The 13,494-nt window shown below is 36.9% G+C and overlaps 1 long non-coding RNA gene across 1 annotated transcript in view; it reads right to left on the minus strand.

Moving 5' to 3' along the window:
- Window positions 1-4,989: 4,989 nt before the first annotated feature.
- Window positions 4,990-13,494, minus strand: part of LOC139359612 (uncharacterized) — a 125,028-nt gene continuing 116,523 nt past the window's right edge. The window contains exons 3-5 of the long non-coding RNA XR_011615754.1: window positions 9,448-9,537; window positions 9,182-9,239; window positions 4,990-5,555 (exon numbers count right to left, since the gene is read on the minus strand). This is a non-coding gene — a long non-coding RNA (uncharacterized lncRNA). The remainder of the gene's footprint in view (window positions 5,556-9,181; window positions 9,240-9,447; window positions 9,538-13,494) is intronic.

Genomic DNA, 13,494 nt, shown 5'->3' on the forward strand with positions numbered 1-13,494 from the left:
CCTGTAGTCCCAGCTATTTGGAGGCTGAGGCAGGAGAATCTCTTGAACCCGGGAGGCAGAGGTTGCAGTGAGCTGAGATCATGCCAGTGCACTCTAGCCTGGATGACAGAGCAAGACTGTGTCTCCAAAACACTAAATAAATAAAATAAAATACTCATGGTTTTTCTTTATCTAAGAAAGTTTTCATTTTTCCTTCATTTCTCAAAAATGGTCTTTCCAGATTTAGAATTTGGGGTTGAGTATTCTTTCTTTCAGCACTTTTTGAGCTCTGTGACATTTCCTTCTGGCCTGCATGGTTCCTGATGAGAACTTTGCTTTTACTCAAATGGTTTCTCCAAATTAGGTAGTGTGCTGTATCTCGCTCACTGCTTTCAGCTTTGTTTGTTTCGATTTTCAAAAGTTTAAGTGTAATTTGTTTATTGCATGAGCTACTTTTAGTTTACCTTGTTTGAGGTTTGTGGAGCTTCTTGAATCTGTAAATTTTTGTATTCTCCAAATTTGGAATGTTTTTAGGCAATTTTTTTGATAATTTTTTAACCCCATTTCCTTTCTCTTCCCCTTCTCAGACTCTGATGCCACAGGTGTACAATCTTTGGTTCTAGTCCCACAGGCCCCTGATGCTCTGTTCCTTTTTTTCCCCCATTATTCTATTTTTTTCTATTTGCACGTACCTATTGAGTAATTTCTGTTATTTTAACTTTCATTTCACTCATTCTTTCCTTTGTTTCTTTCATTCTACTATTGAGCCAAACCTCTCTCTCTCTCTCTCTCTCTCTGTGAGTGCTTTTAAATTTCAACTTTTATATTTTTATTTATATATTTTTTTTAGTTTTTAAAATATCTTCCATTTATTTGCTGAGGCTTTTTAATTTTGCATTTGTTTTAAGCATTTTTGGAGTTGCTTATTGAAACATTTTTTATTACGGCTGCTTTAAAATCTTTGTCAAATAACTCTAAAATCTCTGTCATTCCAGTGTTGGGATCTGTTCAGTACCTTTTTCCACTCAGTTTGAGACCTTCCTGGCTCTTCGTATAACAAATGATTTTTATTGCCACCTAGACATTTTTGTAGTATAATATGAGACCAGATTTTATTTAAATCTTCTGTTTTAGCTGCTTTCTCTGACACTACTATTATAGGAGAAGGAGGGCACTGTCTTATTATGCCAGGTAGGAGTAGAAGTAGGAGTCTGTGTTCCCCCATGGGGCCACCACTGATACCCAAGAGATTTGGGCTCATCACTACTGCTAGGAAAGGGTGGGAGTTTTAGCTTCTCATGTGGTCTCCACTGACGACATGGTGGGGTAGCCTTGTTACTGCTGGCTCTCACAAAACTCCTAACTACTCTGATACCACCCCAGTGAGGAAAGAGAGGAGGGAGTCCTTGTTATTTTCAGGCAAAGGTGGAAATCTTGACTTCTCATGTGGTCTTTACTGACACTACTCATGGGTCTTATGGGTTAGGGGAGGTCTCATTACCAGCTGGCAGAGGTAACGTAGAATAATACATTTATTTAATCTTACAGGAAGTAAAATCCTAATTTTATTAAACTGTACTTTTAAAATCATCCATCTTTTTATTTCATTATGTTTGTTTTTATGGTCAAGGTCTATATTAACATGCAGTACAGTTTTATCATAGTTGTATAATGTTTCTGTAAGAACAATGTAAATGTGCCACTCTGATCTCTTAATATAGGAAAGTATAATTAGAGGCATAATTAACTCACAAGGCTACCTGTCTCTGCTTGATCTACCACTGAGTTCAACCCAAGTCACACTTCCAGTGGATCATTCACAACCAGTAACTAGAGTGCTGAGGTATTAGTATGTGCTTATTTCTGCAAGCTGCAGACGTCTTCCAAAACAGTGACTTGGCTCAACAACACTTGATTGACCTGTTCAAACCTCTCTTGGAACTGTGTTATACTATGACACTCTTCCTTTAACTTCTCCTTTCTTCCCCTTTCACAGGTGACAGACCTGCATCACCTGTCTGAAGGCTCCCTTGGCTTTCTCTGTTTCCCTTCATTTTAACCTTGAAAAAGTTTCCACACATGTCTCTTGGACAGCTAATTCTGTTTTGGTATCCACTTTTTAAAGGAAATAAGCTAATACAAATCCCTGTTAAAATAATTGTATTCATGTAAAAATAAATCTGTTGACTATAAAACACTAAATAGTAAGAATGCAAGTAGTTAGACGTTTAGAAAACCATTACGAATATTGTGAATGGTGTTTTAGCATTGAGGAATATTTCTTTAGAGGGTCCAGAAATACTGGAATAATATACCTTACTATATTTGCTTCAGTTATATTCATATCAATGATAAAATATTCAGATATGTGTGTGGTCTTAAGTATGTCTAAAATTATTTGAACACCTCTCATCAAAAGGTAAAGTTTAATTTTTTATTTCTGTTGAATATGGGAGGCTTCAGAGACATTTTTTAAATAAAGAGAATGAGATAGAACTGCCAATGGGTGACTTTTGAAGTTAGGCAATGAAGAGCAATACTTTCTGGTTTCTTCCTGGTTCTTTCTCTCTTGAGAGATGGGCCTTGGAAGTCCTGAGACTACATATAAGAAATCCAGCTATCCTGAAGCCACTATCTTGGAGAAATCATGTGGGGAGATCATGTGGGGAGATTGCATAGAGATATATAGAGAAATCTGAGATGTCACGACTCTCTTACACCCAGATGTTTGAGTTATTTCAGTCCAGGCACCAGATATTTGAGGAGTGACCTTTCAGATGATTCCAACTTCTAGCTTTCAGCCACCCTAGTCAATGTGAAGTATGTGAAACAAGCAGGTTCCACCAAGACTGCCCAGATTCTTAAACAAAGTAAATGTTGTCGCCTTAAGCCACTAAGATTTAGGGTCATTTGTTATGCAACAGTAGACTTCTGGATGTGTTAGATTTCTGGATCTTGTTCGTTTGTAGTCTAGTGTTAAAAATCTGACTCTGTTACTGATTTGAGTATGGTTTGTCCCATCTGAAACTCATGGTGGCATTTGATTGTCGTAGTAGTGCACTTGGGAAATGAGGACTAATGGGAAATGTTGGGTCATCAGGATGGATCCCTCCTGAAATAAATTAATGCCTTCTCTTGGAAGTGATTGAGTTCTTGCTCTTGTGGGAGTGCGTTAGTTCCCAAAAGAGCATGTTGCAATAAAGGATCCCAGCTTGTCCTGCATGTCTGTTTGCATATTCTCCCTTGACTTTCTGCTGCTTCTTCAAGTCAGCGCACGGCTATCACCAGAAGCCACACAGATGCCAATGCCATGCTCTCAGACTTTCCAGCCACCAAAACTGTGAGGTAAATGAACCTCTTTTTTTTTTTTTTTAAATAAATTAGTCAGTCTCAGTTATTCTGTTACAGCAATACCAAACAGACCAAAAAAGCCCTCCTCTCAACCAGTAGATACTTTATTTATTTTATCTTTGGAATTATTTTAGTGTAAAGTCCTGAGACTTTACACTATGGGATGACTTTATTGAAATTTTGGAAGCAAATAAATGCATATAATCAAACTCCCAGATCCTCAGAATAGAATTTTATAAATGTATTTCTTCATGTCAAATTCAAGTACTATAAATGAAAACAGTAAGAGAGATAATAAATGTAGCATGGAAAATAGACTTAACAAATTTACCAATTTGTAGAAACATATAACCCAGGACCCAGTTTCATTTCATATAATATTCAAAAAGCAGGATCCAGAACTATAGTGAGCTCTTTAAACATATGGCAATCAATAAGACTTGAATGATGGTATTATATCAGTAGGAGACTGTAAGGCTCTAATGTAAAAAAAAAAAAAAAAAAAAAAAAGCCACACTGTATCTTCCACACAATTATCAACCCTTTACAAACTTGTCATCAGAACATTTGTCTTTTCCAGCTTTTTGAGCAAAAAAATGATTAAAAGCAAACAAAGAAGAAAAATGTTAATAATGCCACACTCTAGGCAGTTTCAAATATATTCAATGTTCATTTCTCCCTTTGTGAAACTGACATCTACTATGTTTAATCAGGCCAAGAACTTAACAAATGTCAGCCTAACTAATTAAGTTTTTATTCAACACATTTGAAACATTCTTTTACCTCCTCAAATAAAAAATTAGTTATACATATCTTCTAATATAATTATTGATTATTGAAAATAATATGACACTAGAAAAGTGCAACTAAAATGTAATTTGCTGACCTGTAATATTCTCATAAAATGGGATGAATATAGGTGCAATAAACTTAAATTTTAAAAAGTGCTTCATTTTCTGAGTGCTCTTTAGGGACAGAAGCTAAATTAAATAAAAATATGAATGTTCTCAACCCAGAAAAACAGGATCATAAATTTCATTGCATAGCCTATCCAAGTATTATAAGTGATGTCCTGAAAGCCAGCCTACTTAAACAAGACAGCAAGAATTAATATATGGAGTAATATGCACATTGGAAACACGCAATAGTGAAAATGCCAAATTAATTTGGAAATTAAAACCTTAGTAAATTTGAACATGCCTTAATGCACATTTAACTCAGGCTTTAAGAATCACGTAACATCATTTTCATTTTTTCTTATACATAAGTTTGAAGTGACAGACTAATAATGAGACTCAGATATTATTGATGATAGGGATATTTTAATTTCTGGAATCTGTAAAAATTGTCTTTTTCCTCGTACTCTTTTTTCTCTTTTCTTTTTTTTCCTTGTGTAATTGCTTAGTTTGTTTTGTGCATCTTCTTTTCTTCTCTTACGGTTGAAAAGCTATGAGATATAGCCTACTCTCAAGGAAATACCAAGGTAGAGACATAGTTGATAAGTAAATAGGCATATTATAAATATAAATATAAGTATGAGAAGAAATCAGAGAAAATAAATCAAGTGAGGGTAGAATCAAAGAATATTTAATGGAGGAAGTGGACAATAGTTCAGGCTCTGTAGCCAAAATAGAATAATACAAAAGAACCAGAGGAGAAAACACATCAGTTGGATGTTGAAGCAGTGAAGAGGGAGAATTACAGAGCGATTACTTAGAAAACAATCCAGCTCCATGGAAGGAAACTTCATGGAAGACATGAGACTTGAGTGGGACCTTAAATGACAGATATGCAGTTAATTAGCAAAGAGAAAGTCATATTCAAATTTTATGGAACGTGCATTCAAAATAATGTTTGTTGCCTTTGAAATTGGATTGGATTAGGGAAAGTAGATATTGTAAGAATGAAAATATGGGCAATATTCCCAAAGACAATGGGGTGAGAGGACCGAGAAACTGAGTGAGTCAGCCTGGGAAAGAATACAAAAAACTTGACAGTCACACCAAAATATGTGTAGTTGAGGTAGCTGATAATGAGGAGACATTATTGACATGCACAGGTATCAAAATGATTTCTGTGTGATGGATATTTCTTAATCTCAAAGACAGAAAATGACAGGAAAAAAAGGGTAATTCTTTAAATAGAGCTTCTCCCCAGAGCAACTTCACCCATTTGGATCATCACGTTGAGACGTGTGTGAGGTATCAGGGAGCTGGAGTCAGATCCTACAAGACATGGTACAAGTATGCTCATTAGTGATGCCATTTCTCTTATCATAAACTACAGAGAAGGTGTCAGCTAGGAATTAAATGATGTATTCCCAAAGGGAAATGTTTTTTAAGAGCTATGTTGTTCATGGGTTAAATGCTAAGGTCCTCTGAGATCTGGCTGGTAATTAAAATGAAAGCTTTGCTACAATATGTCAACCTCTTGGCTATGCAAGAGTAGGAATCTTACAAGGAAGTTACCCAAGCTATTTTATTTGACAGTATCCCAAGTATGCCATCCTTTGAAATACCAACTGTCCTCTATTACTCAAAGTAGATGTATTTCTTAGCTTTTATATAGTAGGTAGATGCTTTCTCAGCACTGTTCTAGTTTGTAGGTGAAACATGAAGCTGTGACATACTACTTTAGCTTTGTCAGAACAACTCAGGTGGCACTCAGCTGACATCTATTGGAACAGTCATGAAACTATTCATGCCTCTATGGCCTAAGGAGCAGTTTGCTAAAGATTTGGCACCAATTTTATTCCATTTGTTTATTTGTTTTCCCTAGCAGGACTTACTTTTTTTTTTTTTTTTAATCTTTCACAGTCCTGTGTCTCTTTAAGCTTTATGATGGGCCATGGATTTGCATTGGTTGACCTATAATCAATAGGTTAACCGATGTTTAATTACACAGAGTAGCCAGGTAAGTGTTAGAAAAAAAAAAAAAAACATGTTTATGTAAGAGATAAGCTTACTCTGGCAGGTAAATTTACTCCCTTTGCACCTGCTGAGACTTTTAGTTACACTTTAAAAGTTCACCCTAAGGTATGAACATTTCAGGAGGGTTTGGTCAGCATTTCTGTGGAGATAAGCAATCAAGGCTACCAAAACAATAGAATTCATTCATTCATTCATTTAATCATTTGCTTAATAAGCATGTAGATCAGAGTTCAAAAACTAGTGGCCACTGAGATACATTCAGATCCCAAACATATTATTGTATACCTATGTGAACGCTAAATATCTGAGACAGGTCACAGTCAATTTAGGAAGTTCATTTTTTCAAAGTTAAGGATGTGTACCCATGATACTGTCTGCGCAGGTCCTGATGATTTGTGCCCAAGGTGGTCGATGCACAGCTTGGTTTTATACATTTTTGTTGTTGTTGTTGAGATGGAGTCTCACTCTGTCACTTTGGCTGGAGTGCAGTGGCATGATCTTGACTTACTGCAACCTCCACCTCCCGGGTTCAAGTGATTCTCCTGTCTCAGCCTCCCAAGTAGCTGGGACTACAGGCACCCGCCACCACACCTGTCTAGTTTTTGTATTTTTAGTAGATACGGGGTTTTGCCATGTTGGCCAGGCTGGTCTCAAACTTCTGACCTCAGGTGATCCACTCACCTTGGCCTCCCAAAGTACTAGGATTATAGGCATGAGCCACTGTGCACGGCCCAGTTTTATACATTTTAGGGAGACAAGAGACATCAATCAACATATGTAAGATGACAATTGGCTTGTTTCAGAAAGGTGTCTGCAGGTTCTAGGTAGATAATAGACAAATGGTTGCATTATTTTGAGTTTCTGATTAACCTTTCCAAAGAAGGCAATCAGATATGCATTTATCTCAGTAAGCAGAGGGATGACTTTGAATAGAATAGGAGGCAGGTTTGCCCTAAGCAGTTCCCAGCTTGACTTTCATTTTAGCTTAGTGATTTGGGGGCTCTAACATTTATTTTCATTTCACACCTAATAACTTTTAGTTGAATGATTCCCTATCATTTTTAAATAGAAAAATTCAATGTAAGGATCTGAATCCAGGAGTCTCCAGAAAAACTGGAAGATCTGGTGACACAGTTTGCATTCCTGGAGGACAATAATTGACTAGAGCTCAGGACAGGCTATCTCCTACCTGCAGGCCCCTTTGAGCTCTATGTTTACCCCATCCTCCCTCTCCTCCTAATTGCTCATATGATTTATATCAGGCATTCTTCAGCTAGGTCCTCAACTACATTATGTGTCTGACCTTTGAGTGTGTAGGCTTTAGAGCTTTGCTGGAAAAGGATACATCTTTTAATATGGGAAAATTAATCCTCTTTGTTGTAGAAGAAGTAGTGTTTTACTCTATATGCCCAGAGTGTGGGTGATAGTTAATGAGTACACTAGGTTTCTGCCAAAGGTTCCAATTTATTTTTGATGCAGAGGAGGGAAGAGTTTACCCAGTTTCTGTTAAACACTTTTAATGGATTTCTGATTCACAGGGCTAGCTCCTCGTAGTCAGAATTATACTTTGTCACTCAGTTCTCATTGAATACCCAAGGAAACAGATACCAACTCAAGACAGGCTAACAAGATTCTCTCTCCCAGACATTTGTACATGGATTTTATAGCTCTTCAGTGTCTGCATGTTGACATGGACAGGAGACAGGGAATTACTCTGTAGAAGAGGGCAGTTCCTCAGAAAAGCACTACCCTCAAGCCTGAAAATCTGTGGCCTGAAGTGAGAAGAGGCATTTCTGTTTTTACATCCAAAAGTTGCATTTTGACCCAACACTCCCCCCTATCCTGTGCCCATAAAACCCCAGACCCCAGGCTCCAGAAGCAGATGAGGAGATTAATAGAAAAGCAGAAGAATGGCAGAACAGCATGGCAGAGAAGGAGAAAAGAGGAGTGGCTGAACACCAAGAGGAGTTTGGCTGGGGATGATTGGAGAGGAGATCGGCTGCTTAATGGTCAAACTCCAGGTGAAGATCATCTTTCCACTCCATCCACCTTCCTGCTCCCCATCCATCCCACTGAGAGTTACCTCCACCACTCAGTAAAACCATTACTTTCATCCTTTAAATCCATTTGTAACCTAATTCTTCTTTGACACTGGACAAGGACCCCGGTACAAAGAAGGCACTGAACTGTTTAACACTTAAGCCGTCTGATGAAGATAAGGCTAAAAGAGCACCCTGTAACACATGCTTACATGGGCTTTGGGGGTCATGGGCTCCCACTCCTGGATACTGCCACAGGGCTGGAACCCAGGGGCACTGGGGCACTTTCCCCAGCTCCTGCACATTACCCATTTCTGTGCTCCCCCTCTTGTAAGGGGTCTGAGTGCGCATGGAGGCTGAACAGGTGAACCACATCCCTGTCACATGTTCTGCAAGGGGGGTGGTCAGGAAAACCTCTCATCTCAATATGACAAGAAGTATATGAGGAAGCCATATTTTTACAAAATAAATAGCGAGAGTCAGTTTTCAGAGAACAGTGACAGCAATGACAGTGACAAATGAAACAAATTCTCAGAGGAATATATAATTGAAGAATAAAATTCTGAAGACTTTTCAGTTGCTGTTTTCTTGTCTTCCCTTCTCTTTGGAGTTAACAAGATATTATATTCATGTATATTTAAAATAAATGCTCTCCTTTGGCTTACTTAGTTTAATTCCCGTTACTTGAAACCAATGTGATCTAAACCAGCAGCCTGCAGACCTTTTGGCACCAGGGACCGGTTTTGTGGATGACAATTTTTCCACAGACTGGGCGCAGTGGGGGAATGGTTTTGGGATAATTCAAGTGAATTACATTTATTATGCACTTTATTTCTATTATTATTGCATTATAATATATAATGAAATAATTATACAACTCACCATAATGTAGAATTGGTGGGAGCCCTGAGCTTGTTTTTCTGCAACTGCACAGTTCCATCTGGGGATGATGGGAGACAGTGACAGATCACTAGGCATTAGATTCTCAAAAGGAGCATGCAACCTAGATCCCTTGCAAGTGTGGTTCACAATAGGGTTTACATTTCTATGAGAATCTAATGCAGCTGATGTGACAGAAGGTGGAGCTCCGGTGGTAATGAGAGCAATGGGGAGTGGCTGTAAAAACAGATGAATCTTCCTTCACTCACCTGCCATTCATCTCCTGCTGCAGCTGAGTTCTTAACAGGTCACATATCAGTACTGGTCTGTGGCTGGGGGTTGTGGACCCCTGATCTAAACTGTTACAATGGGAAAAGGGAAAAATCTGTTAAGCTGAGGCTCTAACAGATAACAGATAATAATGATATTCTTCACCACCCATCAAACTTAAAAAGTAAGGAGAATAATACAAATTCATCATCTCAGCTTAATTCTGTTGTCTAAAATCTCCTTGGTCTTCTAAAATCAAGCCACATCCTGTACTATTCATATTTCCAATTTTAAGCATGCACAATTTTAAATCATTATGTTTTTATTATCACTGCTATTCTGTTTTATTGTTTGTTTCTCCTAGTCTGAATGCTATCTCTTCTAAATTTAAATGCAGCAAGTTGGATCCATAAATTAATATTTATTTTATTGTAATTCTAACAGTAAATACAAGGACACTGAATATTTCCAAGTTGTTTTATAAAACCTCCTTCTGAGCAAGTAGCTTGAGATAGTCTCTTTCCATAATAAAGAAGAAAAATAAAACACCATCTCATTAATGAATTATTTTGCATATGAAATCCATGCAGTCCTGGTATGGGAACCATAAAGATTATTGAGATAGGAATAATGCAGTAAGCCAAAGTGATATTCAGCTCCAGTGACTATTTATTTAAACCAACCTTCAAATGCTTTAGTATAATGTAACAAGTGGGACCATGCCTTAAACTTAATGGTGTCTTTTTTTTTTTCTTATCTCAGAGATATCTTACCTTCTAGCAACTCATTGTATAAATGGAAAAGGTGACAGCAAATTCACATGTGTTTCGAAAATGCAATGTATGTACATAGCAAAAGTACTTTATTTCACAATGTTTTACTGAAAGATGTTTTTATAACAGGCCAGTACTTACTATGCCTAGAGATAGGGAACCTACCTACTTTGGACAGCAGGCTGCTCGGTCATATTAAAATGAGGATAGCAGTTGAGTCATTGTTCTTTTTATGCAGGAACCACTAATGTTTTTAACCTGCTTTTTTTCATAGTGAGAAAAGGTATTATCTTTATCTCTGTTCAGTCACTATCTCTAAGGATGATAACAATTGCAGCTAATAATTAGTCCTTTTTACAGCACTATATACTTTACATTTGTTGTTCCCTATTCCTCACAAGATCCTTATTAACTATATTTCATGAAAAGGGAAACTGTGTCTTAGGGAAGTTAAGCAATTTGTTTAAAATCACACAGCTAAGAAGTGACAGAGCAAAAAATTCAGACTACCCTCCAGAATGTGAAGGTAGATGAATCTACCTCTGCTGTGTCTGTAGATGAGTCACTGCACTACAGTTTGTACATGTTTAATGGTTTAAAATTGGTAAACTCCTTTGACCATCAGAAAAACAAGATGATAAAAGACAAATGCTATTATTAAAACAACTTCATAGGTGAGTATCTCAAGGAAGTTTGTCTTATAGAAGCAATCAGTATTCCAGTCATAACCCGAATCAGACATTCCAATTATGTGCTCATTTTGGCACTATCTAAGTGAGAATTCTTGGCAACAGAAATTCATTTCAAACTAGCTTAAGCACATAAAGGAAATGTATTTAAGTTATTCATGTGTTCTCATTGAACATAAGGGCAGATGTGTGTTCAGACTAATGAGCAAATGAGACCAAGTTCTCAATACTTTAGTAACTTTGTCTTCATACTTTGTGCACATAAGTTTCATTCTTCTTGCTCTCTCCATAGCCAAGTTGTCCCATTTCCCTCACCTATTTTTAAAACTGGATCTTTCTGCTTTCTTTTCTCAATCTAGTCCAGAGGTTGGCAAAGTGTTTCTGGAGAGAGATGGTAATTATTTACGGTTTTGCTAGCCAAGGGGTTTCTGTAGCAGCTACTCAACTCTGCCCTGCAATGTGGAAAAAATCACAGACAATACCTAAGTAAATAAATTCAACAATGTTCCAATTAAGCTTGATTTACAAAAACAGTGGGTTGGATTTTGCCCATGAGGAGAGCTGTAGTGTGTAGACCCCTAGTATAGTCCATAAAAATTGATAACAAATTCTAAAATCAGTTCAGGCACAGTGGCTCAAGCCTGTAATCTCAGCACTTTGGGAGGCTGAGGCTGGTGGATCATCTGAGATAATGAGTTCAAGACCAGACTGACTAACATGGAGAAACCTCAGATCTATTAAAAATACAAAAATTAGCTTGGTGTGGTGGTGGGCATGTACTTATATATGTATTGTGTGTGATGCCTGTAAAAAGAGCTCTAATTAATTAGCCTAAAGGAAGATAAGTGCTTGGATCAAATTTTTTTAAAGGGAAGATAAAAAGCTATGGTACCTTTCATATGACTTTAATCTTTGAGAAATAAAAACAGCCTAAAAAAATTACTGGTAAAAAGCAGATGTTGTCAATATAGATCGGTAGACTAAATTATACAGGTCAGATGCTAGGTTTGCTAAATGTTTTAAGGTTATATATTGCTTTCTGGGTTTTGAGAACTATTTTACTTGCCTGCTCTACAATTGATAAGGCCCGGGGACATATAGTACTAACCATGCCCCAATTTTGCTGAAAGGGGTAAAATCTTGGCTGCACCTAGCACATAATTAAAATAACTTACCAGGCTTTATATTAAAGTTAAAAATTGCTAGGCATTACCATTGTAGCATGTAATTGAAACTACTGGAAACAGATTTACATGCAAGGTGTATAAGAACAATAAAATGTGTTTTTAGTAAAATATTACAAAAAAGCATAAAAATGTAAATTCTCACCTAGGGTTAAAAAAATTTTTAAGGTATATAAGATACAGCTAAAAGATCAAACAAGAGGTGGAAGGATTATAAAGATTAGTCTTGCAAAAACTCTGTGTGTGAACATACTGACTACATTCAAAGGGATTACATGGTTTTTCTATAAAGTGAATATTAAAATAAAAGCACAACAAGGGACTCTTAAGGCACTAATATGCTCAGGATTATAAAGGGTTTTTTTGCATTTTAAATATCTGAGTCATCATTTTGGAAAACTTAACTTACGGTAATCTGGAATTCTATTTTGTAACATCAAGTGTTTTAAACCCCTAAAATATTTAATAGGCTTCCCAAAATCAAACTTCAGTTTCAAAATTATCTTTCCTGATACCTGACTGTTGGATGCTTCAGAGGGCCCTTGGAGTTTCCAAAAGGGAAGTAAACAGGATTATCAGACATGTTTAATTACATGAGATTGCCAAAATGGTGTTCAATCTTCTTTAGGTTATATTTTGGTCAATAATATTTTGGTCAACTAATATATGTTCCAAAATTGTTTGGGATTTCCAAAAGTCTAATGTCTTGAGTATACGTTATCAATCATAATTAAGGATGTTAAGTTATTATAAACCACAGAGTTAACCAAACTTGTCAATTGTGCTTCCAACTGTAACTACCCTGGACATTTTGTTATTCACAGACAATTGTTGTCTTGTTTTAATCATTTTCAAAAGATGGCTTATAATAAGCTATAGAACTTTGACACAAGACATCCTTTTCTCTCCCTTGTTGGAGGAGGACTCAATTCTACAGCTTCATCTTAGCATCTGGCTTATGATAAGGAGTCTGTGCAGCCCTGCAGACATTCTTTTTCCCAAACTCAATTCCAAGCTTTGGGTCAAAGCCCTAGGAAAATAAACCATGTCTGAGGGATCCAAAGGTAGATAATAATGGAAGTTAAAAGGCACAATGCAGGTGAGTAGGACTGATTCCTTCTGATTAAGCCAAGCTTACCCCTTCCAAATGCATCCTGAACCCCTAGGACTCCTTTATAAAAACTACTTCTTTTCCTTTTTCTTCCTCTGTCCTTTCTTCACTGACAGGTAATTGTGTCTCTGTAACACAGGATGCTCCACTCACATGCATCCTCCAAACTGGGAAGAGTTAATTTACCAAACCTTAAACTGGTTGGCTTAGGACTTGGCTCATGGGAAGGGAACCCAGAAGCCTACCAGGCAGGCAAAAGGGTAAACTTTTTTTTTTACCAGTCAAGCCT

The sequence above is a fragment of the Macaca nemestrina genome, chromosome 17 (assembly GCF_043159975.1).
Source record: "Macaca nemestrina isolate mMacNem1 chromosome 17, mMacNem.hap1, whole genome shotgun sequence".
Classification (NCBI taxonomy): Eukaryota; Metazoa; Chordata; class Mammalia; order Primates; family Cercopithecidae; genus Macaca; species Macaca nemestrina.